We start from the raw sequence: 27,948 nt of genomic DNA, 5'->3' as shown, positions 1-27,948 counted from the left end.
CCTTCTCATAGACATACAGTAGCCACGTGGTTGGGGGCATTTTTAAAAACCACACGCGGCCGAAAGAAAGCTGAAACCGCCTGCAGTGTGAACAAACCCTTAGGGCTCGCTCACACTAGCGGTGTTTTCAACCTTTTTTCAAGTGCAGGCGATTCTTAAAATCGCCCACCAAACACTTGTACAATGAACCTCTATGAGAAGGATCATATCAGCGCAGTTCGTGCGCTGGACCATTTTTGAGACATTGCCGCCTCAATGGAAGGTATAGGAGAAATGCAAAACGCTCACAAAATTGCTTTGTGCAGCGATTGCGTTCGCGTTTTTTAGAATAAATACATTGTATTTATTCTTTTCTGGGTCAAAGAGTTCACTTCCTGACTTGCATCAGGGAGTGAATTAAAAAAATGCTCAGGAAAAGCGCTATGAAAAGCGCTTTTCACCAAAACGGAACGCCCACCCAAGTGCCGGGAATAAAAAAAAATTGTGAATGCTAACGCGAGCGAAACGCAATGTGAATGGGGCCTCAAGCCTGGAACCCACTACAAAGGGCTATCGCTAATCAGAATCGCTATCGTTTTTAATGAGCGTTTTGAAAGCAATTTCATGAGTGTTTTCTGACGATTTTGGTAGCGATTTAAAAAGTGTAAGCTTTTTGCCACCGATTGTGAATCGATTTGCGATTACTGTTTTTAATTCTGATTGGTCCTTTCAATTAATCTTAATTTTTTTTTTTACAGTGTACAGTAATTTAATTTAAAAATGCTAATAAATTCTAGCTCGCTCTGTATAGTGATTCATGAGTGAGTATGCCAGCGTTTATATACTTTACATTGCAGAAACGCTAACACGAAACGCTAATGCTCAACAATGCCGCATGTCCTGCATTTGTGATTTTCATAATCGCAATTGCTCGCTGTTTTTTTCCCCTCCTGGCGCTCCACTGAGCACTGCGTTTTTTGAAAAAGCACTTTTCTAAGCGCTTTTCCAGAGTGGTTTTGAGATTCACTCCCTGACGCAAGTCAGGAAGTGAACTCTTTGACCCGGAAAAAAATAAATACAATGAATTTATTTGAAAGAAAAAAAAATCACAATCACTGCATAAAGCTGTTTTGTGAGCGTTTAGCGCACTTACTATACCTTCCATTATACGAAAATCGCCCCAAAAATGGTCCAGGCACCACTTTGCTGAACTCACAGTGCACGAACCGCGCTGATATATAACCGTCTCATAGATATTTATCCCACAAGCGTTTTGTGGGCGATTTCAAAAATCGCCTGCGCTTGAAAAAAGTCTGAAAACGCCCCTAGTGTAATTGAGCCCTTAAAGAGAACCAGAGGTGGGTTTCTGCAATCAATATAGGACACAGAGGCACATTCTGCACACTATCATCAGCCTCTATGTCCTTATAGTGCGCCCCCAGCCGCCCCCCATGCTCTACTGTCCCCCCTTATAAAAACCGCCAGGCTAGCGACACGCAGATTGTCGCTAGTCGGCTGTTTACATTCAGGCTGCCACTCACCGCCGCTCACCCACCTCCTGTATAGCGCGGCTCAGCACCTGTGTCCCTTCCCTCCCCGCCTCTGTAAGCCGATTGGAGGAAGCTTACAGGGGCAGGGAGGGAAGGGATTAGCGACAATCTGTGTGTTGCTAGCCTGGCGGTTTTTTTAAGGGGGGGCAGCAGAGCACGGGGGGCGGCTGGGGGCGCACTATAAGGACACAGAGGCTGGGCATTGTATGCAGAATGTGATTCTGTGTCCTAATATTGATTGCAGAAACCCACCTCGGGTTCTCTTTAACGATCAAAAAATCTCTCTAGTGGGTTGCCCTAAGGCCTCTTTTCCACAGACAGTTAGGCCTCTTTTCCACGAACTGTTTACAGGCAGTGAAATGCCTCTCAAACTCTCACAACTGCTCACTGCTGTATGGCAACTGCTTGTTGCTGCCTGGTAACTGCCCACTGCTGCCTGGTAACTGCTTGTCGCTGCCTGGTAACTGCTTGTTGCTGCCTGGTAACCAAGGGCGTAGCAATGGGGATAGCAGCCATAGCGTTGCTATGGGGCCCCGCGGCAGCCCTACGTCACAGGGGACCCGCAGCTGAGAAGACTTTTTTTCTGTTAATTTTATTTTTATTTTTTATTTTTTTTGCCGGCCGGGGCCCCCCTCCCTCACCTCGGCATCACCTGGGGTCCCCCCTCCTTTAATCAGCGGCGAGAGAGTGGCATATATACCGGAAGCTCCGGTGGGGTAAACAGCCGCTAGAGGTTCAGCTGCCTCCGGGCTACGCTGTCTCCTCTGTATTGCTGCTTGCACCGCTTCCTGGTTTACTGCGAGCAGCAATACAGAGAGGAGACACCGTAGCTGGGAGGCAGCTGAACCTCTAGCGGCTGATTACCCCGCCGGAGCTTCCTGTATATGCCGCTCTCTCGCCGGTGATGGAAAGAGGAGGGACCCCAGGTGAGGCAGGGGGGATAGGAGTCGGGCCCCTACCCCACTAACTACTCGGCTACCTACCCTCCCACCCGGCTACCTAACTGCCCACCTGGCTACCTAACTGTCGACCCTCCCACTCGGCTACCTAACTGCAGGCTACCTAACTGCTCATTCTCCCACCCGGCTACCTAACTGCTCACCCTCCCACCTGGCTACCTAACTGCTCATTCTCCCACCCGGCTACCTAACTGTCCACCCAGCTACCTAACTGCCTACCCTGCCACCCAGCTAACTAACTGCTCACCTGGCTACCTATCTGCCTATCCTGCCACCCAGCTACCTAACTGCCCACCCGGCTACCTAACTGCCCACCTGGCTACCTAACTGCCCACCTGGCTACCTAACTACCCACCCGCCCACCTGGCTACCTAACTGCCCACCCTCCCACCTGGCTACCTAACTGCCCACCTGGCTACCTATCTGCCTTCCCTGCCACCCAGCTACCTAACTGCCCACCCTGCCAGCCAGCTACCTATTTGCCTACCCTGCTACCTATCTGCCTACCCTGCCACCCAGCTACCTAACTGCCCACCCAGCTACCTACCTGCCCACCCTGCCACCCAGCTACCTAACTGCCTACCCGGCTACCTAACTGCCCACCCTGCCACCCAGCTACCTAACTTCCCACCCAGCTACCTAACTTCCCACCCGGCTATCTAACTGCCCACCCTTCTACCGAAATTCCCACCCGGCTACCTAACTGCCCACCCATCTACCTATCTGCCTACCCTCCCACCCGTCTACCTATCTGCCTACCCTCCCACCCAGCTACCTAACTGCCTACCCAGTGCAGTGCCTACACCGCAAATAGTGTGCCAGCCTGCCCAACCACCGTCCCTCCAGGTAATTCATGTTAGCCCACTATAGACCTAACTACATATACTGCATTTTGTGGGGAAATCTGGCGACAATCTGATTGCAATTTGTGGGGAAATTTGGCGACAATTTGATTGCAATTTGTGGGGAAATTTGGCGACAATCTGATTGCAATTTGTGGGGAAATCTGCCAACAATCTGGTTGCATTTTGTGGGGAAATCTGCTGCCAATCTGGTTGCATTTTGTTGGGAAAACTGCCGACAATCTGGTTGCATTTTGTTTGGAAATCTGCAGACAATCTGGTTGCATTTTGTGGGGAAATCTGCCGACAATCTGGTTGCTTATTGTGTGGAAATCTGCCGATAATCTGGTTGCATTTTGTTGGGTAAACTGCCGACAATCTGGTTGCATTTTGTTGGGAAAACTGCCGACAATCTGGTTGCATTTTGTTGGGAAATCTGCCAACAATCTGGTTGCATTTTGTTGGGAAATCTGCCGACAATCTGGTTGCATATTGTAGGGAAATCTGCAGACAATCTGGTTGCACTTTGTGGGGAAATCAGATTTCCCCACAAAATGTTTGGGTGGAAGGTCTGAGGTCCGTGGGGTTGGAAGGTCCCCCCCCCTTGCAGCTAATAAGGACTTTCCAATCAAGCAATATGTAAACTGTAATACCAAATACACCGTCTATGTGATTTCTTGTGTCGCATGCCGTATACAGTATGTAGGGTGCACTACCCGTAATCTTAGAGCCCGAGTAGCGGAGCACTATTGCGGAACTAGTTGGAACACTTTTAGGAAATCGTCTGTTTCAAAACATTTCGAATCAGTCCATAAGGGCGATCTTTCGTCCTTTATTTTCCAAGGGGTGGAACGTGTCACATGTCCTACTAGAGGAGGGGATATCCATAGTTTACTTCTTAGGAGAGAAGCTTATTGGATCCATCGCATGAGCACACGGGTGCCAGATGGTTTAAATAAGCGTTGGGATCTAAGCTTAGTGTATACGTACTAATATTTGTATGTGTTTTGGTGTAACTGCACACTCGTGTTATGATTCCATTTTCCATGCTGATGCTCCTTTCTTTACTATATTTACTATATTTATTATATCCATGCTGCATATTTTATTACATGCATCTGTCCATATATTGTATTCATATACATTCAGTGGTAACTCTCCTTTTTTATCTTTTCTTAAATGTTATATTGTTGTTATTAAATATGTCTGTAACATGTTTTTGTATATAACACTGTATTGCACCTTTAAGACCTGGGCTGTATGGTAAGTGGGTGGAGTTTTTTCTTTCCCCACCTGCATATAAGGGCCCTTTTCCACTAGCAGTCGCTAGCGTTCGCGCTGAACGCTAGCGATTGCTGAATCGCAATTCCGCCGTTTTCCCGACGTTTGCGGCCGCGATTTTGCTATGCTATGCACTGCATAGCAAAATCGCGGCAAAAGTCGCTCCGCGGCGCGATCGCGATCAAGTAAAAAACGAATCGCGGTAGTGGAAATGACCTACCGCGATTCCTATGTTAAAAAGCAAACCGTAGCGATTGTAAAATCGCTAGCGGTTTGCGGTTTTGCGATTCAGCTAGCGCTAGTGGAAAAGGGCCCTAAGCCCTGCTTTAGGCAGATTTACTCCAGCTATGATTAAGGGCAGATTGTAGGCCCGATACGCGTTAGCACTTTCTGTCTTTTTTATTGCACTGTTTGTGGAATTTTTCAAATAAAATTTTGTCAGCCTTTTTCATCTACCTGGTCTGGTTTGCGGATCCTTCTTCACAAATCTTCAAAGTGACACATTATTATTATTATTATTATTATTATGTATTTATATAGTGCCAACATATTACGCAGCGCTGTACAATGTATATATATATATATCTTGTCACTAACTGTCCCTCAAAGGTGCTCACAATCTAATCCCTACCATTGCCATATGTCTATATTATGTAGTGTAAGTACTGTAGTCTAGGGCCAATTTTTAGGGGGAGTCAATTAACTTATCTGTATGTTTTTGGAATGTGGGAGGAAACCGGAGTGCCCAGAGGAAACCCACACAGACACGGAGAGAACATACAAACTCTTTGCAGATAGTGCCCTGGCTGGGATTCGAACCAGAGACCCAGCGCTGCAAGGCGAGAGAGCTAACCACTACGCCACCATGCTGCCCCCACATCATCACATAAGTCATTCAAGAAAACATGTGGAAACATACCATGCTAAGGAGGTGGTGCAGTAATGGTGGGTGCTGGGCACAGATAGCCTTATGGCCGTTTCACGCCCAATGCGCTTCTACGGAGGCTGCCATGCTGCCATGCGTTTTTTGTGCAGTCCATAGACTAACATTATATGATTTTTTTTTTCATGCGTTTTCTAAAACACATGCATTTCAAATAAGTGTGACCCTGACCTTATGCTTTAGGCCTCTTTCAGGCGGACGTCTGAACTGCGTGCTTGCTGAGGAGCAGTACAGCCTCCCATCTGCTGCCCCTGCCAGTGCACTTCGGGTGCAATTTATGTGCGGCCAATTCCCAGTGCTTGTAACACCATGTGTGTCAAGAGAACCGTGCCATGTTGAGTCAGTTCTGACTCCATGGGGGGGGGGGCCTCAGGGGAGGACTGGGACCTTTTGGTGTGGGGGGAAACACAAACTAGAGGTCTATTATCATGACAGCCCCAGCCCAAATGACGTCACACACACACCCCATGTCGTATATATGCCAGTAGTCACGGGGAGCGCCAATGCGGAAATACAGAAAGAACACTCTAGGGACAGCGTGACAGGTAAAGTTGTGGTTATCGCATACCGTGATTATCGCATCTGACAACCACATTGGCCCGAGATTTCCCAACATCTCAGATTGATACATTCAACCAATTTCCACCCAAAATTTGTATCCAATTCGATAATATCAAAACAGTTGGTTGATCGGACACATCCTTACTGATATTCCTGCTGGCACCATGATCCCTGTCTCTTTAATGCTAATTTCCAAAGTTTCAGTGTCCCTCCTTCCATAACAGTTCTCACTACCTCACCCTCACCAGGATTTCACTTGTATTTAGCTTTCCTGTATGACAAGAAGACACAGCCAGCCAGCACTAGGGGAAGGGGGGGAATAAAGGTGAATGAAGGAGGCTGGTGCACACCAAGAGGGCATCTGAGCGTTTTTCAAATCGACAGTGATTTGAAAAGCGCTGGGCTATTGTTACCCTATGACAGTGTTCTCACAGCAGCGTTCATGCAAACACACTGCACTAAGCATTTTTTAAAGCGATTCATTCAAAAATCACTCTGAAAACCGCTTCACAAAATCGCACTCACAAATTTCTAACGATTGCTATTGTGATTTTGGCGTGCACTAGCCCAGAGAGAGGAAGAGTGGAGAGAGACTGAGAATAGCCTGAGATGGAGCAGAGAGCTTATCTGTATTGCAGTCCCACATCACACAGAGGCTACTTGCCAGTAATCGGACACCTGTCCCTGCCAATCTCTCACACAAGTCAGAAAGCAGCCCTCCTGGAGTCTAGGGACTGTCAAAAACTTTTCACCTTGTATAACACCTTCTCCACACATGCAGTCATTATAACACTGGGGAGAGACCAGACAGATTTTTGAGCATGGACCCTCCAGGCAAGCTCTGCATCATGCTGTGTATATTTACCAGCTTGCCTGTCCTCTAATTGCACTTTTATCAGCTAGCCAAGTGTTTCACATTGCCTTACAACAACAAACCTGAATACACCAGACAGGCCCTAAATCACTGAATTAAAGGAGGCCTGGGGGGAGATTGCCCCCCTTCCCCCCTGGCCAGTCTGCCCCTGGGGGCGCCTGTCTAGTACCGGTACCAAACACTCACAAGCACCCAGCCAGTGCAGGAGAGCAGCTGACAGGCAGTAAACTCACCGCCTGTCAGCTGCCTGTGTGAAAGGGGCCTTACAAAAACAATCCTGGAAAGGATTTATACAAAGATGCCTGACCAGCCTCCTTACTTATTTGCACTACTCATTTTTGCAGTAGGGATGAGCAACTGCAATTCAGTTGGTGAGTAGATTGACTAGTTTAAAGCCTGTCGGATCTGTCAGATTTTCACTATGTACTGTAACTGATAGCAATGTAGGAAAAAGGGTAATTTATATCTCATTTTACTGTGTGAGAAATCTTAAATGTGTAGGTATGTATTATAACTTTTACACACATCACAATAGTCGTCCTTTCAATGCTGACAGTGACATGCATGGTGTTGCAAACGGAACGACCAGGGCCGGATTTACCATAAGGCACTGTAGGCACATGCCTACAGGCGCCTGATGATGGAAATGTGCCTCACTTCCCTCCCCTAGTGCCTCCTTCTCTATGCAGAGTCCCAAGCAGAGCATAATGAGAGGTAACTTGTCCTGCTCTCAGAATTCCACTGATGAGATCTCCCTTTAGTTGGGGGAATCACTAGCTACTTAAAGTACAATGTCCAGACGTGCCCACTGTACTATTATTTTCTGCTGAAATGTTGCGCACATTGCGTTATTTTCTGCTGAAATGTTGCGCACATTGCGTTATTTTCTGCTGAAATGTTGCCCATGTTGCGTTATTTTCTGCTGAAATGTTGCCCACATTGCGTTATTTTCTGCTGAAATGTTGCCCATGTTGCGTTTATTTTCTGCTGAAATGTTGCCCACATTGCGTTATTTTCTGCTGAAATGTTGCCTACGTTGCTTTTTTGGTTTCTGCTGAAATGTTGCCCACATTGCGTTATTTTCTGCTGAAATGTTGCCCATGTTGCGTTATTTTCTGCTGAAATGTTGCCCACATTGCGTTATTTTCTGCTGAAATGTTGCCCATGTTGCGTTTATTTTCTGCTGAAATGTTGCCCACGTTGTGTTATTTTCTTCAGAAATGTTGCCCACGGGGCGTTATTTTCTGCTGAAATGTTGCGCACATTGCGTTATTTTCTGCTGAAATGTTGCGCACATTGCGTTATTTTCTGCTGAAATGTTGCCCACATTGCGTTATTTTCTGCTGAAATGTTGCCCATGTTGCGTTTATTTTCTGCTGAAATGTTGCCTACGTTGCTTTTTTTGGTTTCTGCTGAAATGTTGCCCACATTGCGTTATTTTCTGCTGAAATGTTGCCCATGTTGCGTTTATTTTCTGCTGAAATGTTGCCTACGTTGCTTTTTTTGGTTTCTGCTGAAATGTTGCCCACATTGCGTTATTTTCTGCTAAAATGCTACCCACATTGCTTTTATTTTCTGGTGTCTGGGGTAACTGTTGCTGCATTTATTATTTAATGGTCATAGTTGGCTATATTTGCTCCTTTTTGGGGTTACGGTATACTAATAAATAGCATCACACAGTTTCTACACACCCATGATGCGAATCCTCGTTTCACCACATCATGGCGGAAACAGTGCTTTCTTATGCCTTACTGTTACATCATTACTTTAGCTCCGCCCAATGTCATGGCCACCTACCGTTTTCGGCGCGGCGTGTTCCTTTTTTTTCTTTCTCTGCCTGAAAGAGTAAAATACCAGGTATGTAAGTAGCTGACTCAGTCCTGATTCAGAAAGGAAGTGACTACAGTGTGACCCTCACTGATAAGAAATTCCCCTTTTTATCTCTTTCCTAGGAAAGTGTTTTATAGTTGGAATCACTATAGGCACACTGTAGTCACTTCCTGTCAGGACTGAGTTAGCCACTTACATACCTGATATTTAACTCTTTCAGACAAAGAAAAAAAGGAACACAGCATAGTTATTTGTGTGCTAGGCACTGTACATACACGTCTACCTCATGTCACATGTCACTTCGGGTATCATTTAATACTGAGGGTACTTCTGGTTACCTAATGCTAAGAAGCACCTGTAGCTACCTATGACAGGCCAGGGATGTAAGGGAGAAGTGACATCTGGGCCAGACAGCACACTTGCGGTTCAGTTCAGCGTGGGGTTTGTAGGTTCATGGATGGCAAAGTCTAGGGTGCCAAGACATCTGTACCTACAGGCTCCTGTGAGGTAAATCAGGGCGCTGGGAACTACAGTATTTGGCTGCATTAAGTTACAGACATAAGATGCTTAGTGGCCAGTAGAGATGGCCCGAACCTCCAATTTTAGGTTTGTGAACGGGGGTTCGCGAACTTCCGCAAAAGGTTCGGTTCGCTTAAACTTCTGCGAACCGCAATAGACTTCACTGGGGATGCGAACTTTGAAAACTAGAAACATTTATGCTGGCCATGAAAGTGATGGAAAATATGTTTCAAGGGGTCTAACACCTGGAGGGGGCATGGATAAGTGGGATAGATGCCAAAAATCTGGATTTGACACAAAGCAGCGTTTTAAGGGCAGAAATCACATTGAATGCTAAATTGCAGGACTAAAGTGCTTTCAAACATCTTGCATGTGTATACATCAATCAGGGAGTGTAATTAGAGTACTGCTTCACACTGACACACCAAACTCACTGTGTAACGCACCGCAAACAGCTGTTTGCGTAGTGACGGCTGTGCTGGACTGGTGCGCACCGTGGCGATAGCGGTTTCAAGCCCATATGGTCCCCGAAGGGAATGTGAGTTGGCTTTTGACATGCTACAAATCCTTAAGCAAGCTAATTTTTCTCTTGGATTGATCATAATGGTACATGCTAGGCTGGCTTCAGCATGTAGTGTTGGTGGTGGTATAATGGTTAAGTGAGTTACCTACCACACACTCAGACCTGGGTTCTATTCCCAGCCACGGTATATAAGCTGGCTTTTGAAATCCTGCAATTCCCTGGAAGACGAGTGAGTAAAACGCCAAAAGGACCTTGCCTTTTATAGGGGGGGGGGGGGGGGGGGGGGGCTCCAGGAGTGAGTGCAGTCTGATTGTTGACAATGTGCCTGCTGACTGTGATGTACAGGGTCAAAGTTCTGCTCAATGGAGCATTATGAGGCGAATCGAACTTCCGCAAAAGTTCGCCTTTGCCGGCGAACGCGAACCACCTAAAGTTCGCCAGGAACCGTTCGCCGGCGAACCGCTCGGGACATCTCTAGCTGCAACAGATAGGGCTGTATAATGTCAGTGTCAGTGGGCAACACAAAACAAAACCAAACACATCAGGAGAACATTAGGTCTCAAAAGAGCTGTTGATGGGTGCTATTTTAGTTAATAACAATCAGCCAGGAGCAAGCTAACAAGCCTACAACAGTAGGGCTGCACGATTTCTCGGTTTTAAACCGAAACCGCGGTTCCTGTGAAGACGATCTGGGGATCGTCTGTATCCGGCGGTTTTCGGTTTTAAATGAGGGGGCGGGAGAGGCGCGTCCAGTGCAGAGCGGCACACAGTTCTAGGTAGGTACGCCGTACGGGACTCGAGGGGCGGATCCAGTGGAAGAAGCAGTGCATATTTATGATGCTAATGAGCCGGGTAACGGAGGGAGGAGAGTCCAGAGCGGCGCTTCACACACAGCTTCACCAATCGCTGGATAGCAATGGAATGACGGAGGTGGTAGGCGGAGCTGTACGCTCTAGTACAGCTCCGCCTACCGCTGCCGTCATACCATCGCTATTCAGCGATTGGTGAAGCTGTGTGTGAAGCGCCGCTCTGGACTGGACTTGCCTCCCTCCGCTGCCCGGCTCATTAACATCATATATATGCACTGCTTCTGCCGCTGGATCCGCCCCAGAGTCTCGTACGGTGTACCTACCGACCTATACTGGGCACTTTACTAGCTATACTGGGGCACTACCTATTCATACTGGGCAGTGGCACTATACTAGCTATACTGGGCACTATAATGGGGCACTATACTAACTATACTGGGGCACTACTAATTATACTGGGGCACTATACTAGCTATACTGGGGCACTATACTAGCTATACTGGGGCACTATACTGGGGCACTATACTAGCTATACTGGGCACTATAATGGGGCACTATACTAACTATACTGGGGCACTACTAACTATACTGGGGCACTATACTAGCTATACTGGGGCACTATACTAGCTATACTGGGGCACTATACTAGCTATACTGGGGCACTATACTGGGGCACTATACTAGCTATACTGGGGCACTATACTAGCTATACTGGGGGCACTATACTAGCTATACTGGGGCACTATACTGGGGCACTATACTAGCTATACTGGGGCACTATACTGGGGCACTATACTAGCTATACTGGGCACTATAATGGGGCACTATACTAACTATACTGGGGCACTACTAACTATACTGGGGCACTATACTAGCTATACTGGGGCACTATACTAGCTATACTGGGGCACTATACTGGGGCACTATACTAGCTATACTGGGGCACTATACTAGCTATACTGGGGCACTATACTAGCTATACTGGGGCACTATACTAGCTATACTGGGGCACTATACTAGCTATACTGGGGCACTATACTAGCTATACTGGGGCACTATGCTAGCTATACTGGGACACTATGCTAGCTATACTGGGACACTATGCTAGCTATACTGGGACACTATGCTAGCTATACTGGGACACTATGCTAGCTATACTGGGACACTATGCTAGCTATACTGGGACACTATGCTAGCTATACTGGGGCACCATGCTAGCTATACTGGGGCACCATGCTAGCTATACTGGGGTAACTATACTCGCCATACTGGGGCAACTAAACTCCCTATACTGGGGCAACTATGCTAGCTATGCCGCCACACCCAAGCCCCCCCCCCTCCCCCCAAAACCCGCTGTGCACAGCACTGTACACTACACTAGGATGACAACCCCCCCCCCCAGTCCCCAGAGAAAAAATTTGGTCAGAAAGTGGTCCCTGGGCCGGAAAAGGTTGGGGACCCCTACCGGACGCCACAGTCCACACACTGGTGTTCAAGCTCAGGGTACATTGTGAATTTAGTGCTAAAGTTTGTTTTGGAAAAAAATCGTGAAAAAAATCGAAATCACAATTTTTGACAGAAAAATCGCAATTTCAATATTTACCCAAAATCGTGCAGCCCTATACAACAGCTTCACTAATATTTCCCTATGAGAGTCTGCCAGCAGCTGTCCCTTCACTAAGTAATGCAGGCACACGAGTGAGTGTAAAGCCCGGTGCTGCCTGCCTTTTATAAGGGGGAGGGGCTCCAAGAGAGAGTGTAGCCTAATTGGCTACAATGTGCCTGCTGACTGTGATGTAGAGGGTCAAAGTTGACCCTAATGGCGCACTATGGGGGTGAATCGAACTTCTGCAAAAGTTCGCGTTCGTTGGCGAACGCGAACCACAGAAAGTTCGCCTGGAACAGTTCGCATGTGAACCGTTCGGGCCATCTCTAGTGGCCAGCAGATATGAGGCTTAACTGTCCAACTCCCGTATGAAAGAGACCAAAATTTCAAACCCGCTTCTGCCCCAATAAGTAACGTAGTTTTTCCCTAACAAAAAGCACTTGCGCTTTCAAGAAGTTAGACCTAGTTCACACTACAAATTTACAAACAGTGGTGCTCATCCAATATTCGGATATCCGAACTACCCAGATAATCCGAACTTTTTTCAGCTATTCGACCTCGGATCCGGATTCTGGATATCTGTGCAAATCCGGATTAGCAGCGGTATCCGGATAGGAATTCAGATATCCGGTCGCATATCCGAATCCGGATACTGTAACTAAGGAGATGACGACCATGACGTCATTGAGCCAATCAGAAGGCTCCCAGCCTAAGCCCTTAGCGCCCAATAACAGAAGGGAACCCTGGCCAGCCCCCCCCCCCCCCCGTATATAAGAGGGTGCCATGATGAGAAATTTCATCCTTGCTTGTGTGACTGCTCACTGAGAGACATGCTCCAGTGCTGCTGGCCTAGCAAGTGCTGTATACAGTAATAAACCTAAAGTTTTTCAGTGATTAACACCTTCACTACACTATTGTTCTATTGTTTATTAGTTAGCTAGCTTGATTTCATTCAGTGACAGTCAGACTCTGTGCTGCGGCTGCTGCTAGTTAGGTCCTGTGTCTGTGTGTGCTGTGCACACACCAGGCCTGCTGTTGGCCTGCTATTAGCCACATTGGGCTTGATTAACAAAGCGGCACTAAGTATTAGCGCTGCTGTGAAAAGCCACTTAGTGCACAAAATGTAGCTTTGCGCACAGTAATAGCAGCGCAAAGCTACATCGCACACTGGACCACCCAGATCCCGTGCAGCGTGGCAGCACAGTTATAGTGCACGATGCGACAATAACATCACACCTGCTGCCGCTTCGCAGGCCACCCGATGCGACGCTTTTGTTTAAACGGCAGCGGGTGCGACGTTATCGTCGCATCGCACACTATTGCTGTGCTGCCGTGCTGCGCGCAATCTGGGAGGTCCTAACGCATACGCCTAAACCACCTAACGCTGTGGTTTGCGCCCACTATCTATTAGGGCTCGCTACCCGGCTTAGCGCAGGTTAGTGAATCAAGCCCAGTATAGGTTAGGGAATAGGATTACTGTGTTATTGTGTAGTTAGTACTGCAGTGCTAGTTAGTTGTTAGAGTAGTGCTGTGTTAGCTTACTACAGATTACTGTGGTGCTGTTGTGCTGAGCAGTGTCAGTGTGACAGTTAGACAGTTAGTGTGCACTGTCTTCTCCTCTGCTGTCTGTCACTCCGTGCTGATTTGCTTTAAAGTCCAACCCCGATTTTAATAAAGTACAAGCAACCCCACATCATCTGGCTGAAGCAAGCTGGCACTGGCAGTGGTCAGACTCGGAGCACCAGAACCCCCTCTGCCACTCCTGCCGACACTGAGGCCTATTCAGGCAGCCAGTGGCCTCCTCTGCTCCCTCCACCGCTTCCCGTGCATGGAAACAACTCCGCCAGACCCTGTTGGGGGAGTCTTTCCCTGTTGTTGGCAAGAGGGGGACACGAAGTGGCTGGTAATCACTATGCCTGCCTTACCAATCTTTACCACCACCACCACAACAACCTATTACTAACTAAGCCGCCTGGTTCACAATTTTTTTACAGCTGTGGTACCACCAACGCTACGTGCTACGTACACGTGCCACGTCCGGCATGCTCCTGGCACATGTTACACCTGCTGCTGCTGCATTGCCCTGCTCCTGCTGCATGTGCTGCTCCCACCACCAGGCAGGGCCGGAGATACCATAGAAAAAAATGGGCAATTGCCCCAGGGCCCCAGAGCCTGTAGGGGCCCCCAAGGTGCCCCTCCCCCATCTTAACTGTTGCTCCCCAGGGACTCTGCAGAGTCTGTTAAGTTGGGAGGTGATTGGGGGAGGGTCAGCAGCCAGCTCAGGGGCCCAGGAGGAAAATTTGGCTACAACAAAGGGCCTCTAATGGCGCTTTTTGGTCGGGGGATGTCTGTTGGGGGGCCCCCAGGCTAATTTTGCCCTAGGGCCCAATTGTTACTTGAACCGGCCCTGCCGCCAGGGTGCCACAGGCCACTGCTGCTGTGCTGATACCACCTATATTTAACCCAAAACACAATTTTTGCGTAATTTTTTGGAGGTGTCTGGGCTGAAAACTGTCATGTCTCAGATGTGCGGTTGTGGGTTGCACGACCGCTGTCTGGAACCTAGTCCTGATGTTAATTTACAGCCATTTTTTTTTCTTGTATTTTACCTCCCCACATAATCAATTGGTGTTTTTCTTTAAAAAAAACATGATGCTACATGCCTCATTTACCCTAAAAAAACGTTTTAGAAGCAATTTAAAGGCCACTTCCGGTTTTCTATCCGAATCCGATCGGCTATCCCGGATAATGGGTTTGGATATCCGATTCTATTCAGATTCCGGAATGTTCGGATTCGGATATCCGATTCAGCTCCGGATATCTGGGTATCCGGATCCGAATCAATTCAGATTTTAAAAAGGGGTATCCGAGCATCCCTGTTTACAAAGCGATTTTCAGAGCAATTTTTTTTAAAGGAATGTGCATTTTTACACATTGCTTTAAGAAAACTCACTCTAAAAATGGTACAGGCAGCACACTTTTGATTTTCTTAAAGTGAACCTGAGATGAAAGACACCTCAGGTTTTATACTCACCTGGGGCTTCCATAAGCCCCCTTGTGGCCGCTCAGTCCCTCCCCCTCTCCTCGGGTGGCTCCTGTCCCCACAGTACGATGAAAAGCGCGACTCAGCCAAGATACTGGGCCATACTGCAGGGGACAGAAGCCACCTGGGGAGATGGCGAGGGACCGAGTGGCCTCAAGGCGACTTAAAGGGAACTGAGCACCATTTTTAGAGATTTTACAGCTCATGAAAACCCAAATTTCCTGACTCAAAAAATTAGCATATTTCATCCGACCAATAAAAGAAAAGTGTTTTTAAAACAAAAAAAAGTCAACATTCAAATAATTATGTTCAGTTATGCACTCAATACTTGGTCGGGAATCCTTTTGCAGAAATGACTGCTTCAATGCGGCGTAGCATGGAGGCAATAAGCCTGTGGCACTGCTCAGGTGTTATGGAGGCCCAGGATGCTTCGATAGCGGCCTTAAGCTCATCCAGAGTGTTGGGTCTTGCGTCTCTCAACTTTCTCTTCACAATATCCCACAGATTCTCTATGGGGTTCAGGTCAGGAGAGTTGGCAGGCCAATTGAGCACAGTAATACCATGGTCAGTAAACCATTTACCAGTGGTTTTGGCACTGTGAGCAGGTGCCAGGTCGTGCTGAAAAATGAAATCTTCATCTCCATAAAGCTTTTCAGCAGATGGAAGCATGAAGTGCTCCAAAATCTCCTGATAGCTAGCTGCATTAACCCTGCCCTTGATAAAACACATCGAAGCATCCTGGGCCTCCATAACACCTGAGCAGTGCCACAGGCTGATTGCCTCCATGCCACGCCGCATTGAAGCAGTCATTTCTGCAAAAGGATTCCCGACCAAGTATTGAGTGCATAACTGAACATAATTATTTGAAGGTTGACTTTTTTTGTTTTAAAAACACTTTTCTTTTATTGGTCGGATGAAATATGCTAATTTTATGAGATAGGAAATTTGGGTTTTCATGAGCTGTATGCCCAAATCATCAATATTAAAACAATAAAAGGCTTGAACTACTTCAGTTGTGTGTAATGAATCTAAAATATATGAAAGTCTAATGTTTATCAGTACATTACAGAAAATAATGAACTTTATCACAATATGCTATTTTTTTAAAAGGTCCTGTAGACTAATGTACATAGACTAGGCTGTTCTTCTGGGGTGTTTAACCTGTTAGCAGTTTTAAACTAAATATTTAGAAACTGATTGAAACTACTGGTGCACTTTAAACCTCTGCTGGCATATATGATTTGGCTGCATAGTGCATCCATGCAGAGGCAGCGGCAGGGAGCAGTTATACTTACCTGTTCCGGACAGCTTCTTCTTTTCCTCCACCCGCAGCTCTGAACTTTCAACAGGTGTACTAGGTCCCAATCACATCCGATCACATGATATGACATGTGATCTGATCCAGGAGACCATGTCAGTATTACACCGCCACCCGGAGGAGGGAGAGGGGTAATAGACGAAATTGAAGAGACTCTTCTTCATATCATGTGATCAGAACTGAGAAGACATGTTGTGATTACATCGCTGCTGCGGCGGAGACAGAAGAAACCGATCCAGCTGTCAGGTATGTATGAACCCCCCCCCCCCCCCCCCCCCCCCCCGCATACCCTGCTAGCCTGCCAGGCTGAGGCACACTTCCCCGCCGCAGGAAAAAATGCGTCCCTACAGCTTCATAAAGATTTACTTTATTTGGCTGCTAAAAGGTTTAGGCAGGCAGCACCAAATTCTCCCAGAGCCTCCACCCATGACATCAGCTATCTGCTCCACAAGTAAAGTTTAGTGCCACTAGTCTCTGCAGAATATTCACTCCACATAATCCCATAATAGGGAAATAAATAATCTCACCCCTCTTGAAGTGATCGCACCAGGGCCGGGCCGAGGCATAGGCTGGAGAGGCTCCAGCCTCAGGGCGCAGTGTAGGAGGGGGCGCAGAATTCATTCAGCTGTCATTCCTAATTGTGTTTGAAGCAGAAAGAAATAAGAAAAAGGGATACATGGCAGTGACTGCAAGCCAGATAACTAGATATTAAGGTGTTGGGGAGGTTGTGGGCCCATGGGGGCCTCTTAGTCTAATAGCAATCAGTGTGTGACGGCTAGGGTGGCAGGGATGGAGGGGCGCACTTTGGTGTCTCAGCCTTGGGTGCTGGAGGATCTTGTCCCGGCTCTGGATCGCACCACACAGTCTAAATATATAAATAGCAGGACAGCGCCCCACCACACTCTCCCAGCATCCGGAACTCCCAGCTTCTACTCCCTCCAATACACCCCCCCAGCGTCATTCCTTAAACTCTTGCAGGACCTTCAACTGTGTACTGTGTCAGTCTGGTCATTATGCCTCTCTCCTGCTCCCTCTACTGGTGCTGGGAAACACAGCAGGCAGAGAAAACTGTAACTAGTCTGAAATGACTGGGGAAAAACGTTTCACTTACCTGGGGCTTCTGCCCGAACACGCCGAATCCAGCGCAAGAGACTTGGGCGCAGCCGGCGCCACTATAGGCCGTAATAGGAATTACGGCTATAGCAGCGCACAGGGAATAACTTCGGCGCTGTCAGAAGACAGAGCTGAAGTTACTATTAAAACATAATAATTCGGCCTCCAGCAATTGCTGGAAGCCGAATTATTTCATTCCCCACTATCCATGGCGGCCTGGAGGGGGAATAGTATTTAGTAGTGTAACCCCCCCAAAAGAGGGTGTGTGGCGCCTTTAAGACTAAGTATCAGGCTGATTGAACCAAAACGGCGCATGGAGAGAGGAGCAGAAGCACCGAGAAGGTCACACAGACTGTTGCCAAGCGACCACAGTATGCAATTAGGGGAATTTGCTGGGACTTTCCCGAGCCCCGCACAGCCTGTCAGCAAGCTACAGCGCAGGCGGGCAGAGTCTAGAAGGGTGTAACCAGCAGGAACTAGTTGGAGTCAGCTGGAGAGCATGCGTGGAGGAGAGAGGACTTTAGCAGGAGTGAGCAGTGCAGAGCGGGGTGGGAGCCCAGACTAGCACAGAAAAAGGCCGTAGCAGTCACCTGGAAGCTAGGGGGACACGGCACCCATACAGTAAGGACAGCGGCGGTCGGCCGGACACTACCCGGAGGACGGAGCAGCAGACCCGGATTAACCTTGACCTAAAGACATTTGCAGTCAGATGAGTATCGGCCTGAGAGCCACATCTAATGCTGCATACACACTTGAGATAAAAGTCTTTGGAAAATGCAAGATCACAGACCAATTTTACCCCCTTCCATGTAGTATGAGAGCCATACCTAACACAGTCTATTCTATGGAGCTGCACTCCCCATCAGATAAAATCTTTGCAAGATGCTGCACACAAAGATGCTGTACACATTCAAAAGATCAGTATCTGCAAAAGATCTGTTCCTGCAAAGGATCCATTCCTGCAAAATGCATTCATAGTCTATGAGATCTGCAGATCCTCATACACACCTTGTTTAACAGACAATCATCTGCAGATCAGATCCACCAGGATGGATTTTCAGATCTGCAGATGATTGCCAGATATGCAGATTAAGTCTGTTAAACAAGGTGTGTATGATGATCTGCAGATCTCATAGACTATGAATGCATTTTGCAGGAATGGATTTTTTGCAGGAACAGATCTTTTGCAGATAATGATCTTTTGAGTGTGTACGGGCATCTTTGTGTGCAGCATCTTGCAAAGATTTTATCTGATGGGGAGTGCAGCTCCATAGAATAGACTGTGTAGAGTATGGCTCTCATACTACATGGAAGGGGGTAAAATTGGTCTGTGATCTTTCATTTTCCAAAGACTTTTATCTCAAGTGTGTATGAAGCAGAAGCATAAGCCATAAAGTGTGTACAGTTAGTAGCCAGTGTCCAGCGTAAGCTTGCTGTCTGATGATAGCAACCTAGAACCTGGAGAGGCCCAGTCCAGATTGTACCTCTGAGTGGTATTGCTAAAGACTGCCTATATAAGAGTGCTGTATAGTCACAGAGACTTTGTGCTGAGTATATAGTTATTTATGCAGAAGAAATCTGCTGATCTAAAGTGAGACAAGTTGCTATTGTTTATAAAAAGTCCAGGCCCTACTGTCACTGAAAGACATTCTCTACTACCTAAAGTACCCTGCTAAGCTGACACAGCCCCCGCTTGCCTATGGTCCTGTTATATGGAGACATTATCCCTGTCGAGTCCGTTTCAAGTCAAGAGTTAAACTTCCTATGTTGATGTGTTCTGCATGATTACAAAGAGTTTGATATTTCAGGAGAACCTGTCAGTATTACAAAGTTAAGTGGAAGATGAGGAGTTGCATTGCATCTGGTGATGCTAAAGTGTGCTACAGAAGAGTGACCAGACGTCCCGGATTCGGGGTCCGCTGTCCCAGGCAGCATGAGGTCCCGGGAAACGTCCCGCTTTCAGCATCGGGACGTCCCGGCCTCGGGACTCTGGCCACTCTCTCCTCAATGAACTGGCAGCGGCGTCTATAGACGCCGTGCCAGTTCATTGCCTGCAGCCCCGCTCCAGCCTCCCCTTCCGGTGTCTGTTTCCGACACCGGCAGGCGAGCAGGGCTACAGCAAGATGGCTGCCGAAGCCCTGTACTGGAGACCTATTTGTGTCTCCAGTACAGGGCTTCGGGCGCCATCTTGCCGTAGCCCTGTCAGCGCGGGAGACTGCAGGAGAAGTAAGACGGTCCCAGGAGCAGCGCGCCAGAGGCCGGAGACTTCTGCCAGGTGAGTAAATGCTTTCTTTTCTGGTGAAATGTTTGCCCGCATTGTTTCTTTTCTGGTGAAATGTTTGCCCGCATTTTCTTTTGTGGTGAAATGTTTGCCCGCATTGTTTCTTTTCTGGTGAAATGTTTGCCCGCATTGTTTCTTTTCTGGTGAAATGTTTGCCCACAGTGCGTTTCTTTTCTGGTGAAATGTTTGCCCGCATTGCTTTTCTTTTCTGGTGAAATGTTTGCCCGCATTGCGTTTCTTTTCTGGTGAAATGTTTGCCCGCATTGCGTTTATTTTGTACCGACATGTTGCCCGCATTGCGTTTATTTTGTACCGACATGTTGCCCGCATTGCGTTTATTTTGTACTGACATGTTTGCCCGCATTGCGTTTATTTTGTACTGACATGTTTGCCCGCATTGCGTTTATTGTCTGGTGAAATGTTTGCCCGCGTTGCGTTTATTTTGTACTGACATGTTGCCCGCATTGCGTTTATTTTGTACTGACATGTTTGCCCGCATTGCGTTTATTTTGTACTGACATGTTTGCCCGCATTGCATTTATTTTATACTGACATGTTTTCCGCATTGCGGTTATTTTGTGCTGACATGTTGCCTATTGCGTTTATTTTCTGGTGTCCGGGGTAACTGTTACTGCATTTATTATTTAATGGTCATAGATGGCTATGTTTGCTGCTTTGTGGTTACGGTATACTATTAGCATCACACAGTTTCTGCACACCCATGATGCAAAGTCTCGTTTGTCCACATCATGGCGTAAACACTGCTTTCTTATGCCTCGCTGTTACATCATTACGTTAGCTCTGCCCATACAATGTCATGGCCACGCACATTTTTTGGCGCTCCCCCCCCCCCCCCAGTCTTCGCCGCTGCGCGCTCCTCAGTCCTCCCCACTTTTCGCCGCTGCGCGAAATTATTTTTATATTCCCATCAAAATTACAAAAATGAGACTGGCTGTTTGTGACTCTCCCCTTTCCAGCATTTGAACCCCAGGCACCCAATGACTAACTGTAGCAGGTTTGAGGCATCTTCTATTAACAGCAGAAAAATGGCAGCAATTTAAATATTCCTCTTGAAAATCAACAGGTGAATTTTGATCGGCTATTATAGGCTTCATCCGTTTCCCTGAATATTAATCCCAGTCATCCAGTGACCATCTGGGCAAAGCTTGAGAACCCTGCCATTAACAGTGTAAGAAGGGCTGCAGTTTATATTTTCCCAGTGAAATTTGTATTTGGCTCTGCCCACTTTTTGTAACCTGGACAATGACCAAGTTTGTGAGCTTTCAGGTCCTTGGCATCAATAAAAACAAATCGATTGGCTGTATGTGGCTCCGCCCCCTTTTCTGAATTTTAACCCCAGTGACCCAATGATCAACTGTACCAGGTTTGAGGCTCGTGCAATTAACAGTGCAAGAATGGCAGCAATTTTAATATTACCCTTGAAAATCAACAGGTGAATATTGATTGGCTTTTCTAGGCTCCACCCACTTTTCTGAACCTTAATACCAGTCACCCAGTAACCAGCTATGCTAAGTTTGAGAACCCTGCCATTAACAGTGAAGAAGGGCTGCAGTTTACATTTTCCCAGGGAAATTTGTTTTTGACTCCACCCACTTTTTGTAACCTTGACACACAGTCACTCAATAACTAAGTTAGTGAGCTTTCGGGTTCCTGGCATCAAAATTGTGTGAATGGAAGCACTTTATCCAGTAAAGAAATCTGATTGACTGTTTGTGGCTCCGCCCCTTTAGTGAGTTTGAACCCAGTCACTTACTGACAAACTGTAGCAGGTTTGAGGCCTCTGCCATTAACAGTGTAAGAATGGCAGCAGTTTCAACATTCCTTTTGAAAATCAATAGGTGCATTTTGATTGGCTGTTGTAGGCACCACCTACTTTTCTGAATATTAATCCCATTCACCCAGTGACCATCTGTGTCAAGTTTGAGAACTTTGCCATTAACAGTGTAAGAATGGCTGCAGTTTATATTTTCCCATGTAAAAAGTTAGTTGTTTTTGGCTCCACCCACTGTTTTTAACCTTGACATACAGTCACTCAATAACCAAGTTTATGAGCTTTGAGGTCCTTGGCATTAATAAGTTGCATTTTTCCATTGAAATGAAACAAATCTGAGTGGCTGTTTGTAGCCCGCACCCTTTTCAGAATTTAAACCCCAGTCTCCCAGTGACTGACTGTACCAGATTTGAGGCATTTGCCATTAGGAGTGTGAGAATTGCAGCAATGTAAATAGTCCCCTTAAAAATCAATAGGTTAATTTTGATTGGCTGTTGTAGACTCCACCCACTTTCCTGAATATTAAACCCATTCACCCAGTGACCAACTGTGTCAAGTTTGAGAACCCTGCTAATAACAGGATGGCTGAAATCAATCTAACAAATCTCATTGGCTGTTTGTGGCTCCACCCCCTTTAGTGAATTTACACTACAGTCACCCAATGACTGACTGTATCAGGTTTGAGGCCTCTGCCATTAACAGTGTATGAATGGTAGCAATGTAAATATTCCCCTTGAAAAAATCAATAGGTGAATTTTGATTGGCTGTTGTAGGCTCCACCCACTTTCTAAATATTAATCATAGTCACTCAGTGGCCAACTGTGTCAAGTTTGGGAACCCTGCCCTTAGCAGTGTAAGAATGGTTGCAGTTTATATTGTCCCAGTGAAACTTGTTTTGACTCCACCCACTTTTTGTAACCTGGACACATAGTCACTCAATGACCAAGGGTGTGAGCTTTCAGGTTCCTGGCATCAAAAATATGTGAATGGAAGCAGTTTATCCAGCAAGGAAATCTGATTGGCTGTTTTGGGCCCCACCCCTTTATTGAATTTGGACTCCAGTCACCCAATGACCAACTGTAGCAAGTCTGAAGCCTCTGCCATAAACAGTGTAAGAATGGCAGCAGTTTCAATATTCCCCTTGAAAATCAATAGGTAAATTTTGATTGGCTGTTGTAGGCTCCACCCACTTTCCTGAATCTTAATCTCATTCACCCAGTGACCAACTGTGCCAAGTTTGAGAACCCTGTGATTAACAACCTAAAAATGGCTGCCGTTTACATTTTCCCATTAAAAATGAATGGCTGAAATTTGATTGGCTGTTTAATGCTCCGCCCACTTTTCCTGGATTTGTAACCTCGGTCACCAAGCGATCAACTGTGCCAAGTGTGGGGACTCTGGCTTGGTTACTGTGAGAATGGCAGCCTTTTACATTTTTTCCATTGACATGAATGGGTGAAATCTGATTGGCTGTTTGTAGCTCCGCCCAGGTGTGCAGGGGACCGCGAGACCTCCAGAACATATCATCCCAGGTAGTCAGGGATCTGTATACCAAGTTTTGTTCAAATCGGTCAAGGCGTTTTCGAGTGACACACACACACACACACACACACACACACACACACACACACACACACACACACACACACACACACACACACACACACACACACACACACACACACACACACACACACACACACACACACACACACACACACACACACACACACACACACACACACACACACACACACACACACACACACACACACACACACACACACACACACACACACATTTTTTTTTCCCAGTCCTCCGAGGGGAGAGACAGATAGACAGACAGATAAATAGATAGATAGATAGATAGATAGATAGATAGATAGATAGATAGATAGATTCAAAGATTCAAAGATTTTTTTTCCCAGTCCTCCGAGGGGAGAGGTTGACCTAGGTCTTTGTTACATCTATCAGTTAAATTTTAAGGAGATCCTTTTCGCTGATGATGCAAACTAGGTGTGATATGTCTAACCTGGAGCCAAAAGTCACGCTCCCAGCCCAGGATAGAGCTTTGCTGGATACCTGATGCAAGATTCAAATTGTCCAGGAGAGGAGTGAGATGGCTATATACTGTAGTAGAAAGTTTGAACTTATCTCATATGTTCCTCCATTTCTTCAGAATTATCTGGATCCAAAATGCAATGGAGCCAGGGCCTGGTCCCAGGGTCAAAGGTATCCATAGCAAGGCTCTTGGATCAAGGTGGGATAGGGCTGATTCCACGATGACCCACTGTTTACTTTTCCTGTCCTGGAACCATTTCAGTATGTGGGTTAGTAATAATAATAATAATGGCAGTATTTGTATAGCGCCTTTCTCCTGTCGGACTCAAAGCGCTTGCGAGGCAGCCACTAGAGCGCACTCAGTAGGCAGTAGCAGTGTTAGGGAGTCTTGCCCAAAGAACTCCTTACTGAATTACTGGCTTACTGAACAGGCAGAGCCGAGATTCGAACCCAGGTCTCCCATGTCAGAGGCAGAGCCCTTAACCAGTACACCATCCAGTACCGTAGCGTAGTAGTACGCTTTCATATCTGGAAGGCCCATGCCTCCCTCTGATTATGGTCTGGTAAGAAGCTTAAATTTGGTTCTATGGGTCTTGTGTTTCCAGATAAAATTAATAATTACAGATTGCAATTGTTCAAGGTAAACATTGGGTAGGTCTATGGGAAGGGCTTGCATTATGTAGAGGATTTTGGGAAGGGTGTCCATTTTGGTTATGTTGATGTGGCCAGACCATGACCCAATTATCTAAAGGTGGCCATACACTGGTCGATTTGCCATCAGATTCGACCAACAGACAGATCCCTATCTGATCGAATCTGATCAGAGAGGGATCGTATGGCTACCTTTACTGCAAACAGATTGTGAACCGATTTCAGCCTGAAACCGTTCACAATCTGTAGTGGTGGTGCTGCTGCTGCTGCCGCTCCCCCCCCCCCCCCCCCCCCCGCCGCATATATTACCTGCTCCGCCGGCGCGACTCCCGGGTCTCTCTCCGCTCTTCTCCGTCTCCGCTCTGGTCTCCGGCTCCAGCATGCTTCACTTCTTCCTGCCCGGCAGGAAGTTTAAACAGTAGAGCGCCCTCTACTGTTTAAACTTCCTGCCGGGCAGGAATAAGTGAAGGCATGCCGGAGACCAGAACGGAGAAGAGCGGAGACGAGCGGGGGCAGTCGCGCCGGCGGAGCAGGTAATGTATGCGGGCTCTATTGCGTCGGTCGTCGGGCACTCGAACGCCGCTAGCGATGCGCTCTTCACCCGCGGGGCGATCGACGGTAATTTTCCGCACGGCGCGATCGACGGGATCGGACGAAATGAATCGAAATTCGGCATGTAACGCGAACGATTGGCAGCAGATTCGATCCCAGTGATCGAATCTGCTGTCGAAACGGCGGTAAATCGGGCCAGTGTATGGCCAGCTTAAGTCTTTTTGAATTTTGTTGAGAAGCGGGGGGTAGTTAATTTGAAAGCTCTTGCTGAGGTCATTTGAGATGAGTACCCCTAGATACTTAATATGATTAAGCAGCCATCGAAAAGAGAAAGAATTTTGTAGGGTAGTTACCGTGGAAGGGGGGGGGTTAATATTAAGAACTTCCATCTTGCTAATATTGATTTTGAAATTACTAACTTCTCCAAATCTACTCATTTCCGAGAGAACATGAGGGAAAGCCTTGTGGGTTCGAGATCTAGATTAGGAGATCATCTGCAAAGATGGATAGTTTAAAGTGGTGATCCTTAATACTTAATCCTTGTATCGATGAGTTCTGCCGAAGGGCTACATTTACTATGTGGCCTCGGAACAGGTTTTCCCAAAGCCAATCAAAGTGCCTGTAACGAATGACCAGGGCATCAGCTAGATGCCGGTGGTCATTCTCAAAGTGAAAGTAAAAAACACACACTTCATGTGTACTGTTCACAGTACACAGGAACAAAGTGGGGGGACATCTAGTGACCAAAAAGTAAAAAGACACCTACATACATTAACTTTAATAAAAATAAATCACTCCCCCATTAATTAACCTCTTACCTACCTACCTCTGCCATAGTTACCAAAGTAAAACACTTGTTTAAAAAAAAGTGACATTTTAACCAGTTCACCCCCAAGGGTTTTTATCCTAACGGACCAGAGCAATTTTCAGTTGTCAGCGCTCCTCCCTTTTATTCCCTAATAACTTTATTACTACTTATCACAAGAAAATGATCTATACCTCGTTTTTTTCGCCACCAATTAGGCTTTCTGTGGATAGTACATTTTGCTAAGAATTTTTTTATTCTAAATGCATTTTAATTAGAAAAACAGAAAAAAAAAGAAAAAAAATCATTATTTCTCAGTGTTCAGCCTTTATAGTTTTAAAATTAAACATTCTCCTGTGGATAAAACAAACACGTTTTATTTGCCCAGTGGTCCCGATAATTAAACCGTTTAGATTATGTTCCTACCACAATGTATGGCGACAGTATATTATTTTGAAATATAAGTGGTTATTTTTCTGTTTGTTCTGGCCATAATTACAAGCCCCTATGTAATAAATTAAAATTAATTTTCCCCCATAAAATATAGAATAAAAAAAGCTGAGTCCCTAAGGCAACTATTTATTTATTTTTTTTAAGCTGATTTTTTTTTTTACAAGTGTTTTTTTTGGGGGGGAGGGTTGGAAGTGTAATTTTATTAATGATGTGTATATACTTGAAAATGTATGTATTTTGTAAGTGTAATATACTTTTTGGCCACAAGATGGCGCTGGTGAACACTCATAGGACGTGTTCACTTTTTTTTTTTTTTTTTTTTTTACACACTTTATTAAACTGTTACATTTCCTGTTTATGTGAATGGACGTAGCCGCTGTTCGCGGTCACGTCCATTCACTCCAGGCACTGCGATTGGGTAGAGGACTGTTCAGTCCTCTTCCCCAATCGCCCAGCACGGGATCCCGACGGTAATGGCGGCGGTAGCGGCGGACACACGGCGGTAGCAGCGGCGGGAATGCGCGACGTATTAAAACGTCATGTTGCTGTTAATAGCGGTAAGCATGACGTTTTAATACGTTAGGATGGCGGTAAATGGTTAAAAAATACATAAATAGTTACCTTAGGGGCTTTGTTTTTTTACATTTAATTTCTTATTACTCCCATTAAAATGCATACAGAGTAGAATAGTTTTTTTTTAGCAAAAAGTACCACCCGAAGAAAGACTAATTTGAGGCAAAAAATCCCAGTAGATCATTTAGGTGTGATAAGTAATGATAAAGTTATTGGCAAATGAATGGGAAGAACGCTGAAAAGTGAAAATTGCTCTGGTCCATAAGGGCAAAATGACCTGTAATGGTCAAGTGGTTGATGTTGAGTCATTTTACGCTATGTGGCCCCTCAAGGGAATTTGCCCTGAAGGGTGGTTGTCCACAACTGAACCACTGATGGAGTTGAACGCATCTTTTGTTATATTGAAATGTACAGTAAATATAAAAAGCAAATAAGGAATCTTTACAAAAGGAAATATAATTTCACTTACCAGAGTCAGAGCGATCGGTGAGCTGCTGATGTTGAGTCTCAGTACTTGGAATGCAGTTTCAGTTTCGGAGGGTTGGAGCCACCCACTCTGGATTTTCCATGTTTACATTTTAGGAAAGTCCATCGCTGGGAAGCCCATAAGGCGCTTACAATAGACAATGACCATACACTGTCCACACATACATTCCCTTTCCCGCGCTATTAACCCCACATCACCCTGACAGCAGTAGGACTGTTGGAAGCCTCCCTAAACCCAGGAATCGCTGTACATGTATTGCTAGCTGGCAGCAGCCCTGCTTATTACTCAGCAGCATGTATTCTCTCATTCTCCCCCTGCTGTGCAATGCAAGTTTTTTTTTAAATAAATCTTTATTGAACAAGCTGTATGCTAATGCTGCCACACAGGATTAGATTTTTAATGAAATCTTCACTACTACATTTCAAAGGGTTTCCCAACTTAAAGTGTACCAGAGATGGGGACCCCTCAATAAAATATACATACCTGTGGCTTCCTCCAGCCTCCTCCGGCCTGATCACTCCCACAGCGTCTTCTTCTCTCTCT

General features: G+C 46.2%; 1 protein-coding gene across 2 annotated transcripts in view; it reads right to left on the bottom strand.

Annotated features, from left to right (window-relative positions):
• Positions 1 to 27,501, bottom strand: part of LOC137528544 (phospholipase A and acyltransferase 3-like) — a 71,880-nt gene extending 44,379 nt beyond the window's left edge. The window contains exons 1-2 of one of the 2 annotated variants that reach the window (XM_068249875.1): positions 17,497 to 17,570; positions 17,165 to 17,186 (exon numbers count right to left, since the gene is read on the bottom strand). The gene's annotated coding sequence lies outside the window, so the exon portion shown is untranslated. Of the gene's footprint in view, positions 1 to 17,164; positions 17,187 to 17,496; positions 17,571 to 27,387 lie in introns of those variants that run through there. The other variant, XM_068249876.1, reaches the window with a different exon arrangement.
• Between the last annotated feature and the right edge of the window lie 447 nt (positions 27,502 to 27,948).

The sequence above is a fragment of the Hyperolius riggenbachi genome, chromosome 8 (assembly GCF_040937935.1).
Source record: "Hyperolius riggenbachi isolate aHypRig1 chromosome 8, aHypRig1.pri, whole genome shotgun sequence".
In the NCBI taxonomy this organism is placed as follows: domain Eukaryota; kingdom Metazoa; phylum Chordata; class Amphibia; order Anura; family Hyperoliidae; genus Hyperolius; species Hyperolius riggenbachi.
Note: the sequence above shows the minus strand (reverse complement) of the source record. Positions and strands in the feature narration are given on the sequence as shown.